The 12176-nt window shown below is 40.7% G+C and overlaps 1 pseudogene; it reads left to right on the top strand.

The window, feature by feature from the left end:
- Nucleotides 1–10706: 10706 nt before the first annotated feature.
- On the top strand, nucleotides 10707–10824 carry LOC129877898 (5S ribosomal RNA; annotated as a pseudogene).
- The last annotated feature ends 1352 nt before the right edge of the window (nucleotides 10825–12176 follow it).

The raw sequence follows: 12176 nt of genomic DNA, 5'->3' as shown, positions 1-12176 counted from the left end.
TAGGTGCATCACCAACTTTCTCTTTTTTTGTAGGTTCGTAATCTAGTCTCACTTTGAGAACCAATGTGATCTTTGCTACTTAAGATTGACATGTACTCAAGTAGCTTAATTTTGTAAGACATCCACATCGGTAGCTTACACAAGTAGGTCGATTACCATGACTTATTATTTGGCCTCCCACTCCTTTTAAATCCTTCCAAACCTATTTCCAACCATCACTACTCATATAGTACTTCATAGATAACATGGATCACATGGCAACTTTTTAGAGATACTAAAAAAAATATTCCGGTGTACAAAAGTGTGGGGTATAATACTTGCCCACTCTACGAACAATCTGGTAAGGCCAAATGTACCTCGGGCTAAGTTCCCTTTCTTGCCGAACCTTATCACACCCTTTATCAGTGACACCTTTGAGAACACCAAATCTTCAACTTTAAACTCTAAGTGTCGACATCGATTATCTGCATATGACTTATATCGACTCTGGGCTGCTAATAGTCTCTCCTGAATAAGCTTTACTTTATCTATAGCTCGCTGAATAATGTCTGGGCCTATTAGTTTAGTCTCACCAACCTCAAACCAAACAATAGGTGACCTATATTTCCTACCATACAAGGCGTCATACAATGACATCTGGATGCTAGAATGATAGCTATTATTATAGGCAAACTCGAAAGTGGTGGATGATCATCCTAGTTACCTCTGAAGTCAATAAAACTATCCCGCAACATATCTTCTAATGTTTGAATAGTACGTTCAGCCTGCCCATCAGTCTGAGGGTGAAATGCTATGCTTAGACTCACTTGTGCCCCTAATCCTTCCTGGAATGATCTCCAAAAGTTAGCTGTAAACTGAGCTCCTCTGTCCGATATAATAGATGTGGGTACCCATTGAAGTCTTACTATTTCCTTGATATATAACTTCTCATAGTCCTCGGCTGAATATGTAGTCCTAACCGGAAGGAAATGGGCTGATTTTGTCAGTCTATCTATAATAACCCATATAGAATCATACTTCTGTGGAGTGTGAGTAGGACTATAATAAAATCCATATTAATTGCTTCCCATTTCCAAGTTAATATTTCCATCTCCTATAATAGTCCACCAGGGTTTTGATGCTTGATCTTGACTTATTGGCAATTCGGGAGCTGGGCTATGAACTCTGCTATGTCCTTCTTCATACCATCCCACCAATATAAACATCTGAGGTCATTATACATCTTTGTTAATCCTGGATGAACAGAACAACAGGCATAGTGTGCCTCTCCCATAACTTGTTTCCATAGCTCTGCAATCTCAGGTACACTTAATCTGCCCCTATACCTCAGCACTCCGTCAGGCGTGATCTCGAATGGGGTCTTTTCCTTTTGAAGGGCTACATCTCTATACTATGCTAGAATAGGGTCCTCGTATTGGCATTGCTTTACTTCTCCCATAATAGAGGATTCAGCAATTCCTCAAACAGAAACTCCACCATCATCAGAATCAGCCAAATAAACTCCAAGGTTAGCTAACTGGCAAATCTCACATACTATCTCCTTCTATTCTGGCTGTACATCACTAAGCTACCCATCGATTTATGGATGAGTGCATCTACTACAACATTTTCTTTCCCTGGGTGGTATAAAATGTCAACATCATAATCTTTCAGCAACTATAGCCTCCTTTTTTGCCGCAAATTCAGCTCCTTCTACTTAGAGATATATTGGAGACTTTTGTGATCCATGTAGATATCAACATGTACACCATATAGATAATGCCTCCATATTTTCAAAGCATGAATTACCGCTGCTAACTCCAAATCATGAGTTGGATAATTTCTTTCGTGCCTCCTGAGCTGCCTGGAGTCATAGGCTATGACTCTACCATATTGCATTAGTACACAACCTTGCCCAACACCAAAAGCATCATAATAAATAACATAACCATCTGGTCCTTCAAGAAGAGTTAGGACTAGAGCTGTAGTTAAATTATCATTCAGCAACTGAAAGCTTCTTTCACAAGCATCAGTCCACTGGAACTTAGTCGCCTTATGAGTTAGCTTTGTTAAATGCACTAAAATCAAAGCAAACTTCTCTACGAATCTCCTATAATATCCTGGTAGCCCAAGAAACTACGTACCTTGGTAGGTGTCGTAGGTCTAGGCCAAGTCTTTACATCCTCAATTTTCTGGGTATCTATCCGAATACCATTATCCACAATAATATGTCCCAAGAACGCTACTGAAGTCAACTAGAATTCACATTTAGAGAATTTAGCGTATAATTTTTGGTGCTAGAGAACCCCAAGTACCATCCTCAAATGATCTATATGGTACTCTTCTGATCGTGAATAGACCAAAATATCATTAATAAATACAATCATGAACAGGTCTAGGAATGGCTTGAACACTCGGTTCATTAGATCCATAAACACTGCTGGAGTATTGGTCAGCCCAAAAGACATTACTTTAAACTCATAATGTCTGTATCGGGTCCTGAATGTAGTCTTCGCAATATCTACCTCTTTTACCCGCACCTAGTGATAGCCTGACCGCAAGTCTATTCAAAAAATATGTAGTACACTGCAGCTGGTTAGATAGATCATCAATCCTGGGGAGGGAATATCTATTCTTTATTGTCACCTTGTTCAGCTGCCTATAATTAATACACATTCACAGCGACCCATCTTTCTTTCTCACGAATAGTACCAATGCTCCCCAAGGTGATGTGTTGAGCATAATAAAACCTTTTTCTAATAAGTCTCTTAGTTGCTCCTTTAATTCCTTCAATTCTGCAAGTGCATTTTATAAGGAGGAATAGATATGGGCTAAGTATCTGGCAACACATCTATAGTGAACTCTATCTCTCACTCCGGAGGAAGACCTAGAAGTTCATCTGGGAATACATCTAAAAATTCATTAACTACTGGCACTGACCAAAGAGTCGGTACCTCTGCTTCCAAGTTATGCACATGAACCAGATGATAAATATAACCCTTTCTAACCATCTTCCTTGCTTTGAGGTATGAAATAAATTTACCACTCGGCGATGCCTTATTCCCTAGCCACTCTATGATTGGCTCTCCTGGGAACTAAAACCAAACTATCGTATTTCTATAATAAACATTAGCATAACAAGAAGCTAACCAATCCATACCCATAATGACATCAAACTCATTCATATCTAACTCTATCAAATCTACCAAGTTAGGACAACTGTATATATCTACTGAACAATTTTTATATACTTGCTTTGCTATAATAGAGTCTTCTACCGGTGTAGCTACCTTAAACGGTTATATTAATTCAGGTTTTATTTCGATTCTACTAGCAACAAAGGGAGATTTATATGATAAGGTGGACCCTGGATCTATCAATGCATATACATCCTGGGAGAAGATGGATAATATACCTGTAACCACATTTGGTGACGCTTCTTGATCTTGTGTACTAGCTAAAGAATATATGCTGTTTGAAGGGCCTCTAGAACTAGAAGCTCTACCAAGGCCTCTACCATGGCCTACTGGTGTCTGAATACCCTGCCTGTAGAGCGTATAGCCACAGAAGAAGATGAACCAATAGGCTGAGCTACACCACCTGGATTACCCCTGAGTGGAAACTCTCTCATGATATGGCCTTGACGGCCACAAGTAAAGAAAGCACCTGTAGCAAAATGGCATTCCCCAAAATGAGGCCTACCACAATGAGCACACTGAGGCAAAGGTGGTCTCGACTAACCTGCACTCCCGTGCATCTGTGAACCTGAAGCCCTAGAGCTCTGACCAGTTCCTGGATACCCTGTACTATCAAACCTCCTACCAGTGAGCTGTGGGGGTGCATTCTATCCTGGCTCAGAAGGATATCTACTATATGGCTACTGAGGCTGCCTGCCTCGAAACTCACTCAGATAGCCAGCCGATCTAGCTTTTTTATGCTGGCCTATGTCATAATCTTTGTCTGACTGATGCCCCCTGTATCGATCTTCTATTCCCTGTGCATATATGCATGTACTCGAGCAATATCTATACCTAGCTGAGAAGCCATTTCCATAGAGCTATCAATCAAATAACAATCCATCTCCATCACATAATGATGCACTCTATCAGCCATATTACTACAATAGTGGGTGCATGCCTAGCCAACGAATCAAACACAAGGCTATAATCTCGAATGCTCCTGCTATTCTTCCTCATATGTAAGAATCTATCAAATCTAGCTCACCTCATCTTCAGAGGTAGAAAGCGGACAAGAAAGGCCTCCACAAATGCATCTTATACCGTTGGAGGAGCGCCCTCACCCCTAGATAACTCCTAGGACTCATACCAATTAACAACTACATCACACAACCGATATGAAGCTAACTCGATAGACTCAGTCTCAGAAGCTCTAATTATCCTCAGCGTACGCTGTATCTGCTGAATAAACTCCTATGGATCCTCTACAGGCTTTGAACCGTAGAACTCTTAAGGGGTTAGAGGGCCAGGATACGTGTATAAATATATGATGATGTGTTGTAATAAGGTGGTGATGGCACTGGGGCCATGATGTTTTTACAGAGATGATTCACCGGACCCCCGAAAGGGCCGGCTATATGATATGACTCGAACATGCATGTTTTTGTAATTCATAAAGTACAGGTACAGGTTTCTGAATTGATATCTTATCCCCTGATTCTCTATCTCAGATATGTTTCCAGTTGTATTATATTATGTTTTACATACTCAGTACACATATCGTACTGACCCCCTTTCTCGGGGGGCTGCGTTCATACCCTCAGGTACAGATATAGATTTTGGGAGTCCGTCAGCTTAGGATTCCATGCAGCTCAGCTGGAAGCGGCTTCATTGTATCGGAGCCTAGTTTTTGATACTATCCACGGATGTATAGAAATTGTTTTATCCATTCAGGGGTACGGCGGGGGCCCTGTCCCACCATATGTTGTCATTTATATGTTTAGAGGTCTGCAGACATGTATATGTGGGTTGTGTATGTCAGTTTGATTCAGCTGGGTCTACATGATACATGATATATGTTATTATGTTATGGCAGCCTTGTCGGTTTGCGTGCCCTGTCATGTTGTGATACAAACGAAAAGGGCTACAGTTATGAAAATGTTATCGCCCAGTGGGGCTCTGTTACATGATGTTGTCTTATTTACGATTCTATGTGACCTCAGCTAATAGATATATGTACGGGGGGTCCAGGTCGGACCCCAGTCGCGGCCTACGGGGTTGGGTCATGACAACTTTAAAGTTAAGCGTGTTTGGGCAAGAGTAATATTGGGATGGGTGACCCCCTGGGAAGCCCTGTATGGCTGTGATATGAGATGATATGCATGTATATATACGTTGGCCTTACATGGCATTGTTGATATAAAGAAGTATTATGGATACGTGACTCCACCGTGAAAGATGATAACACCCTTTGAGATAGGGGATGTAGCTTCGCAAAACAACTAGTGCATTGCGAATTCATTAAAAGGACAAGTGGTACCCACTGGGATAAGTCTAGGGCTATGACAAAGCTTGGGATACCGAGCGTCGAAATATAAGTACTACCTATTTGAGAATTGGAAACGGCTATAAGCCCTAGCTAATTATTGACCAAAATAAATGGAAAGTGGCTACGAATAAATTGCTACGTGACTCGAGTACCAATAATTAGACTGGATTAGCACCTCATGATTGTGTTAAGCTGTCGTACCTGGGCAACCAAAGGTATGGACAATATAAAGAAAGGCATAGATATGGTGCAGTGTACCAAATGTGTTGGAAAAGAATCATATGTATTAGAAAATTGGAAATAAGGGTGTAAAGTAGAACCCAAACAGATAGTGACATGGACACACCCCAAAAGGGGGGAAGTGGATATGGAAGATACCATCGTGGTATGAAACCAATCAACAATAAAACGTATTAATGTGAATACTTAAATTTCAAGTGAGATCCTATGTTGGAACAAGCTGGCAAAATTTAAAAGCCAGCAATGGGCGGATAGAAGCCAAGATGATACCTGTGATAGTGTTGAGAATTATTGGTAAGGTTCTTGAACAAGTATGACATCATAGAATGGGTTCATACAAAGGGGGTGAATACAACAAGGGAATTACTATAAGAACTTAAACATAATGTAAGGGATAGCCAGGATATACTCGACTGAAGGTAAGATATTGGTAACAAAGTTACGGACTACTAGTATTATGGTGTATAAGCAGCAAAACAAGAAAAGGATGAGAGATCTATCCTACACTGGAATATGAGGAAACTCAAGGGTAAGTAGATGAAGGAAGTAAGAAATGATACAGATTTACGTACAAACTAGTATGGCGATGCTAAGGCATCTTCCGGGCTACTTTAAGTTCCTACACATGTTCGTGTAAAGGGTGTAATATGATGTGTGGTAAGGGAACTTGAAAGAAGAAATGGAAAAGCAATATCACCTGTTCCCTATACCTACAGGTAATCTACCCTCTTAAATAGACCATATGAGTTAATACGAGGCCCATGAATGGCAACCAGTACAGAGGAATTCTGAAGCACTCGTAAGACCTTGTAAGACCAGTTAACATTCGAGGACAAATGTTCTAAGGGGGGAAGGATGTTATACCCCGTACCTTTGCACCTTGGGGCACCATCTTGAGTCTCTTGAAAAGTGCCACATGATTTAGATTATCTACCACGCTAACAAATAACTCCAAGGAAAGGAGAATGAAATACTTCATAATAAGGAAGATTGGAAATAGGGTTATAAGAATTCGAAAGGAGTTGGAGGCCGAGAAATGAGTCGTAGGACTCGATTAACTCGCATCAGATACCAACTTGGAGGTCTTACGTACTTAAGCTACTCGAGTGAGTGTTGAGACTAAGTAGAAAGGAATACATAGGCTCTTGAAGTGCGACGAGATTACGAACCCACGGAAGGGAAATAAGGAAACGATGCACCTACTTGAAGCAAGTAGGTGACTCACCTACTTGACATATGGCAGAACGTGATAGGTACATGTGGAAGCATAATAAAGTGACACATGGCATCAGGTGACACACCCTGGGGTGGACCCCCACTTGCCACGTGGCAACCATGGATAGGTTGCATCGATGAAGTGGCCCAATAAGAGTTTGACACATGTCACCCTTAGGGGATGACACGTGTCACTTCTAATAAGTATATATATGTTCCTTTTGATGACTAAGTCATCTTATTATCCTTTTACACTTAGAAAAAATAAGAGAGAGTTGAGAGAAAACTTGAGAGAACAAAGAGGAGGAGCTACGGGTTGGTCCAAAAGAAAAGGTACTTCTGTTAGTAATATTAGCATAACTCCTTATGTATAGCTCCGTTTCGAGTGATTCAAGATGTTTTGGAAAGATATTTGATAGGGATATAACTATCATTTAGCCTATAAAACCCAGTTTTTCTTTTATCAGCTCGAAAAAGGGTGATGAAGTATGGGGGAGGTGCTGCCCAGATTTCGTTTTGGAAATCCTACACAGACTGCTGTTGGTATTTTGGGCATATCTCTTTGTACAAAATTTCTGTAGGGCTGATTTGAAATGTTATGCGACCTTGAGACACATGTCTATAACTTTCCTTCAGGCCACAAATCCTGTTTCCCTCAATTACCCCTTCGAAACTAAGCGACAATATAAGACAGTGGGCTGTCCAGATTTCACGTTTTGATAGTTTTGGCGAGTTTGACGAGTTTAACGTAAGGTAAGGCCTTTCATTTTAAATTGGAGTTTATGGTATTGTTATAGAGGGTATTATACGTTGTGTAAGTGGCTGTAAATGTGAAAATATCATAAATATGCTTGACATCCGAAATAAATTGGAATCGCTATAGTTAAATTGTAGTCGAAATGAGGCGTTGTGCGTGTGGGGGGCTGTTGCAGATGTGTGATGGTGTGTTGAAGGGCCTAAAGGCATTCTAAAAAAGGTGTGGGAGCTTCTGGTTTCAGCCACACGACCCTCCTCTCCGCACGATTAAAGGTTTTACGAAAACAAGGCTAAAGACCCTATTTTAATATCGTAATGTTAAGTAAGTTGTTTTGAGCCTATGTTGTGTAATGTTGCCATGTTTTATGTGTATATGAGTTTCAGGTTATTGTTGTTGGTTGTCTGTAGTGATTAGGGATAGAATTGGGAATTCGGATAGGGCAAGTTATAGAGGAGATGCTGCCCGAATTCCGTTAACTTCTTAACTAGTTAATAAACTAGTCGAGACTAGTCGAGAAAGGAGAATAAGGAGTTGGTTCCTATGGGTGCTTGGTTGTGGATTTAGAAGCTGGAAAGTTGAAGGTTACTAATATTAGTATTACCTTCGTGTTAAATAGGTTCAGAGGACGACGAGACATGCCGGGCTAAAAGCAGTCGACCAGAGGTATGTGAAGCTTTCTTTTGGCATGTTTTTGGCATAAGTATATAAAGCTATTCTTCTCTTATGTTGGCATGTGTTAGACGTAAGTAATGAATGACATGTATATGAGCTTGGGGTAATTCCATTCATAAATTCCAAGCATGAACTATGAGTTTCATTCACTCCGTGATGATAGAACTCCTGTAATAGTTGAGTTGTTGCCTTTTAGGGCTTTTATATGATGAAAGGTAGTATGTGTAAAGCCTGTCTCTTCTTCCCTTTGGGATGTCTTAAATGTAAGTAAATTGAGATTCGGTTTGAGTATAGAGGTAGTTCCAGTTGTAAGTTGCGAGTATAACTCGTTACTCTAGTTCAATCCTAAATGTTAAAGGTCTTAAAGTAGTTAAACTACGACCCTCGAGACTTCTATAGGCTGAATAGTGATTGGAGGTGTAAGCTCCTAAATTTGGGGGTTCTTGGGGCATACTTTACGAAAATGGTTGAGGGATATTTGATATGCTACTGAGTCCTACATGTACGTATATGCATATTATATTATATATGGATCGGGCCATCGTTCCTCGGCATTGTTATATGATATGCATGTATACGGATCGGGCCGTCGTACCTCAGCACTATTATGCATTGTACGGATCGGGCCGTCATACCTCGGCACTGTTATATGAGACACGGATCGGGCCGTCGTTCCTCGGCATTATTATGATATACGGATCGGGCCGTCGTACCTCGGCATTATCATTATTATAACATGATATATGGATCGGGCCGTCGTTTCTCGACAGGTACTTGAGTTATACATGGATCGGACTGTATGTTCCACAGCGCTAAAAGCATATATATGCCTATCATGATAGATGATGTTTTTGTACCATCGAGCCCCTAGCGAGCCGGGTATAGGGTTGATGAGGGTAGACATGACTCTATTTTGTAAGACGCAGGTATAGTGCTTTATTAACTGTTATACTTGTATCCTGCATCCCTATTTCAGTGTTGTCTTAATTATAATGTTGTATGCTTTATATACTCAGTACATGTATCGTACTGACCCCCCTTTCTTCGGGGGGCTGCGTTTCATGCCCGCAGGTGCAGACACAGGTTTTGGGAGTCCACTAGCTCAGGATTCCACCCATTAACTTAAAAGAAGCTCCATTGATTCGGAGCTGAGTTTTGGTACCAAACCTCTGATGTATATATTTATTTATTCAAAGGTATGGTGGGGGCCTTGTCCCGCCATATGATATCGTCACTACTCTTAGAGGTCTGTAGACATATATGTGGGTTGTATGTGTAAGTTATGTTTAGCTGGGTCTGCATGATGTATTACAGGTATGTGTTATGGCAGCCGTGTCGGCTTGTGTGCCCTTTCGTGTTATGACACAAATGAAAGAGGCTACAGGTACATAAAATGCTATGACCCATTGGGATTCTCCTGTACATGATTATATTATTTGCAAACCGGTTTTGACTACACCTGATTAATATGCATATGGGGTCCAGGCTGGACTGCAGTCACGGCCTACGGGGCTGGGTCGTGACAGAAGTGGTATTAGAGCAGTTCGTCCTTGGAGTGTCTACAGACCGTATCTAGTAGAGTCTTGTTTATCGGTGTGTTGCGCGCCACATTTATAAACAGGAGGCTACAAGACATTTAGGATGTTTCCTTTCTTTCATATTTAAGGTCGTGCGATAGAGCCGAGTCATAAAAAGTAAAATTCCTTATACTAACCTTTGATTTTAGATGAAAGACAACGTCGATAAAAGAAAGTAACTGATGATATTGGAAGTTACAAAGCATGCAGGTAAGCCACGGCGTAAACGATGTGTGCTAGGTAAGGTATTGAAATACGATTGATATGTAAAGTTGAAAACTTGAAAGGAAAAGTAGACGGAAAGTCTAACAGGCGTAGTTCGAGTTGGACATACGAGGTAAGTCCATCATTTTGATACTATTGTTGATATTGGGCACCCTGTGAGGCTGCGATATGACGTGATATGATACGTATATATGTATCCTTATGCGTGTTGGCCCTGTGAGGCACTGTTGGTATTTCTTTTGCGTGCAGGTGTTGAGATAGTAAGAAATACAGAGAAAACTCTGTCCAAATTTTTCAGAAATAAAAAGAAAATGAGATACAGGGCTGTAGTATGTCTTGAAACGTCGTGCCCACAATAATGATGTGAATATAACAAGGATCATTATGAAAATAACTAGAGCCTAGTGAGAAAGTGGCTAAGGATAGGATGTGGTCCATGTATGAGAATATAAGGGTAACTTGGGCGGTGCAGCCTGGCCTACCGAATCAGCTGCTGGGTTATCGTCCTCTTTTGTAGTTACGTGCTCCACGGGGCAGGATGCGATCATACTAGCACTAACGCACCGAATTCCATCAGAACTTCGAAGTTAAGCGTGTTTGGGCAAGAGTAATATTGGGATGGGTGACCCCCTGGGAAGCCCTGTGTGGCTGTGATATGAGATGATATGCATGTATATATACGTTGGCCTTACATGGCATTGTTGATATAAAGAAGTATTGTGGATACGTGACTCCACCGTGAAAGATGATAACACCCTTTGAGATAGGGGATGTAGCTTCGCAAAACAACTAGTGCATTGCGAATTCATTAAAAGGACAAGTGGTACCCACTGGGATAAGTCTAGGGCTATGACAAAGCTTGGGATACCGAGCGTCGGAATATAAGTACTGCATATTTGAGAATTGGAAACGACTATAAGCCCTAGCTAATTATTGACCAAAATAAATGGAAAGTGGCTACGAATAAATTGCTACGTGACTCGAGTACCAATAATTAGACTGGATTAGCACCTCATGATTGTGTTAAGCTGTCGTACCTGGGCAACCAAAGGTATGGACAATATAAAGGAAGGCATAGATATAGTGCAGTGTACCAAATGTGTTGGAAAAGAATCATATGTATTAGAAAATTGGAAATAAGGGTGTAAAGTAGAACCCAAACAGATAGTGACATGGATACACCCCAAAAGGGGGGAAGTGGATATGGAAGATACCATCGTGGTATGAAACCAATCAACAATAAAACGTATTAATGTGAATACTTAAATTTCAAGTGAGATCCTATGTTGGAACAAGCTGGCAAAATTTAAAAGCCAGCAATGGGCGGATAGAAGCCAAGATGATACCTGCGATAGTGTTGAGAATTATTGGTAAGGTTCTTGAACAAGTATGACATCATAGAATGGGTTCATACAAAGGGGGTGAATACAACAAGGGAATTACTATAAGAACTTAAACATACTGTAAGGGATAGCTAGGCTATACTCGACTGAAGGTAAGATATGGGTAACAAAGTTACGGACTACTAGTATTATGGTGTATAAGCAGCAAAACAAGGAAAGGATGAGAGATCTATCCTATACTGGAATATGAGGAAACTCAAGGGTAAGTAGATGAAGGAAGTAAGAAACGATACAGATTTACGTACAAACTAGTATGGCGATGCTAAGGCATCTTCCGGGCTACTTTAAGTTCCTACACATGTTCGTGTAAAGGGTGTAATATGATGTGTGGTAAGGGAACTTGAAAGAAGAAATGGAAAAGCAATATCACCTGTTCCCTATACCTACAGGTAATCTACCCTCTTAAATAGACCATATGAGTTAATACGAGGCCCATGAATGGCAACCAGTACAGAGGAATTCTGAAGCACTCGTAAGACCTTGTAAGACCAGTTAACATTCGAGGACAAATGTTCTAAGGGGGGAAGGATGTTATACCCCGTACCTTTGCACCTTGGGGCACCATCTTGAGTCTCTTGAAAAGTGCCACATGATTTAGATTAT

Source organism: Solanum dulcamara, chromosome 12 (assembly GCF_947179165.1).
Source record: "Solanum dulcamara chromosome 12, daSolDulc1.2, whole genome shotgun sequence".
Taxonomy (NCBI): Eukaryota; Viridiplantae; Streptophyta; class Magnoliopsida; order Solanales; family Solanaceae; genus Solanum; species Solanum dulcamara.
The sequence above is the reverse complement of the archived record's forward strand: the minus strand, read 5'-3'. Positions and strand labels throughout refer to the sequence as shown.